This window comes from Elephantulus edwardii, unplaced genomic scaffold (assembly GCF_000299155.1).
Source record: "Elephantulus edwardii isolate Elephantulus edwardi_28Jun2011 unplaced genomic scaffold, EleEdw1.0 scaffold00237, whole genome shotgun sequence".
In the NCBI taxonomy this organism is placed as follows: Eukaryota; Metazoa; Chordata; class Mammalia; order Macroscelidea; family Macroscelididae; genus Elephantulus; species Elephantulus edwardii.
The window spans coordinates 3,902,186-3,905,703 of NW_006399987.1; positions in this window are offsets into that span (position 1 = coordinate 3,902,186).

Sequence of the window (3,518 nt, forward strand, 5' to 3'; positions counted from 1 at the left end):
GCTTCAGGTCCTCTTCAGTTTCAGCAAGCAGGGTTGTGTCATCTGCATAACGCAGATTGTTGATAAATTGTCCCCCAATCTTGCCCCCACATTTCTCCTCATAGAGCCCAGCCTCCCGGATAATCTGTTCTGCATATAGGTTGAAAAGTTATGGAGATAGGATGCGTCCCTGGCATACGTATATCCTGAGAAAATGAGAACTGAAAGACAGAGTCTTGTACACTAGTGCTTATAGCAGCATTATTCACCATCGCAAGAACATGGAAACAGCCCAAATGCCCAAATGAATGGACTGAGAAATTGTGGTACATTCACATAATGGAATACTGTGTAGCATAGCACGTAGGAGCAATGATTTTGTATATTACTACCTAACATTGGAGGGACTGGAGAGTATTATGCTAAGTGAACCAGCTCAGTCTCATAAGGACAAATACTGTATTAAGACCATTATTGTAGAATGAGTACATTGATCCGAGGAAGGGAGTAGGGGCTTAATTTAAGCATAGGGTCACACAATTTGATTGGTTGGAGGGATGGGTAAATGAAAGGGGGAAGTCCCGGTGTGAAAAACAATGTATATGAACTTCACGAACTTTGTATGTAAACAAGCATAATATATATAAAACAGAAAAGGTATGGCAACAGGACTCATCCCTGACACATATATTCCTTTTAATCCATTTCCCCCCCCATCTATTCCAATGCAGTATTTATTATCTCTTCACTCTTTTCCTATTCTCCCTTCAATTCCCCATATCAGTCTTGTTTTATAACAGTGGTATTATGCTGTATTTGTCCTTTTGTGACTGAAATATTTCACTCAGCATAATGTCCTTTAGGATCACTAATGTTGTATAATATTTGTGTTGTTTTTCCTGTATAATGTTTTATGAGTTCATTGTTTGTCAATGCTCTGTAATATTCCATTGTGTGAAGGTATAATTTTTCTGTCCACTTGTTTGTTGATGGGCACTTGAGTTGTTCCCATCTCTTTGCTGTTGTGAATAAAGTAGTAATAAACATGCATCTGTCTGGGTGGTGGTTCTAGTTTCTTTAAGGTACATTCCCAATAGTGGAATTACTGTTGTTGTTGTTGTTATGTGCCGTCGAGTCGCTTGCGCCTCATAGTGACCCTATGTACAACAGCCCTAAACTCCACTCTGTCCTGTGCCAATTGCACTGTCTCTGACACTCCCATCCCAATTATCCCAGTCACTGAATCAATCCACCTCATAGAGGGCCTTCCTCTCCTGTGCCGTCCCTCCACCCTCCCAAGCATGATGTCCCTCTCCAAGGACCGGTCTCTCCTCACAACATGTCCAAAGTATGTTAGACGGAGCCTCAGAATCCTTGCCTCCAAGGAGGCACCTGGTTTAACCCTTTCCAGGACAAATCTGCTTGTTTTCCTAGCAGTCCATGGTATTCTCAATACTCTTCTCCAGCACCACAGCTCAAAGGCATCAATTCTCCTTCTATCCTCCTTGGTCATTGTTCAACTCTCTGATGCATAACAAGTGATTGCGAAGACCATGGCCTGTATCAGACGCACCTTAGTCTCCAGAGAGACACCAGTCTAGATTTTAAATTAACACCATTGTTCTTTAGCACTTTAGAGAGATCCTTGACAGCAGATTTTCTCAGTGCAACTTGTCTTCTGATTTCTTGGCTGCTGGTACCAAGGGTGTTGTGAATCCAAAAAAGATAAAATCACTGTCAACTTCAAACTTTCCCCCATCTATCATGATGTTGCTCATTATTTATCTTCTTGATGTTGACATGTAACCCATATTGAAGACTGTAGTCTTTGATATTCTACAGCAAGCATTTCAAGTTCTCTTTACTTTCAGCAAGCAAGGTTGTGTCATCTGCATAATACAGGTTGTTGAAGAATAAAGACGGGGAAAAAAATGGTACAACTACTCTAGAAAGCAGTTTGGTGTTTCCTCATAAAGCTGAGAATAGAAATTCCGTATGACCCAGCTATTCCACTGCTTGGAGTATATCTCAAGAAAATGAGAACTGAGGCACAAACAGAAACTTATACACCAATGTTCATAGCAGCGTTATTCCCCATCGCAAGAACATGGAAACAGCCCAAATGTCCAACCACAATGTAATGGATTGAGAAATTATGGTACATTGACACAGTGGAATACTACATGATTTTGTGAATTATAACCTAACGTGGGAGGGACTGGACAGGACTATGCTACGAGAACTAAGCCAGTCCTATGGGGACACATTCTGTATAAGATCATTACTGTTAGAACACATAAGAGGATCCAAGGTGGGGAGAGGAGGAGGACGCTTCATCATGGTGACACATGGATTGATAGGTGGAGGGAGGGGTGGGTAAAGGAAAGAAGAAAGATCCGGTGTGAAAAACAATGTATATGAACTTTTTAAGTAAACCAGACTAAAATAAAAATTTTAGTTATAGAAGAATAAAGAGGCAGAGGACAGATCCCAACTCCAAAGGGAAGCGGCCCCTAAGTGCAGCTCTCCGGTCGTCGTCGCACGGAGCCCTTCTTCGAGGGCACCGAGGGCCCCAGAAACCGGAAGTGCACGTCATCCGGCCAGCTGAGCCGTGCGGCAACGATGCTTCTGACCGTTGAGGTGGGTGTTGCGTCTGCAGGCGTTCCTCTTCGTTCGGTACTCGTGTCCGGGGGTGCAGGCGCGCTGCTCCCGCTTTCCCGCACAGCTCTGGCCTCCCTGCCCGACTGCTCCAGCATTGGGCGACCTCCGGGCTCAGCCCGTCCGCGCCTCCGGGGCCAGAGTGCTGTCCGCCCCCTAAGGGCCGGTAGCTGGCACCTTGGAGCAGTTACAGGTCATGATTTCTAAAATCATAGAAATCCTTGATGAGGAGGTGAGAACTTTGACAACGGGCATCCGAGACCCGGAGTCCGCAGCCCCGCCTCCCACCTCCGGTCTGCAGCTCGCCCAGCTCGCCTGCCTTCTTTGCGCGCCTTTAAAGCAGGACCTTTAAGTATTGCTGGCAGGCAGAATGCAAGCTTAAGACGGGGAATATAGGCCTTTTCCTTTGTAGATGTTTAGGGAAGCTGATATGAGAACCGTGGACTGGAAACAAAGCAAGCATGCCGTTAGGACCATATTCCTCCTAATTCCAGGAGAAAAAAATAGCAATAGACTTATTTTTGAGGACTGGCTTTGGCTGTAAGGCCGACTGTCAGGGCCGTGTGAGAAACAGTATTGTCAACCGTGATGGGTCTGCTGTCTATGTGTAATGATGCCAAAGAAGCTTTATTTAGGTGGGACAGATGTCTAGAAGCCACACACCCTGTGTTTGTCCAGAAAGGAAGGTTTATCTGAATAAGTGGATCCTGGCATTGTTGTTATGTGCCTGTGACTCATAGAACAGCCCTGAAGCCTTCCCTGTTCTGAGCCAGTCTCACTGACTCCAACACACCTACCCTCATTACCCCAGGTACAGTTCTCCTTTGCGTTTCCAAATTTGAGGACTCCCCCTCCATTGCCATATCTGCTATTCTACTCTA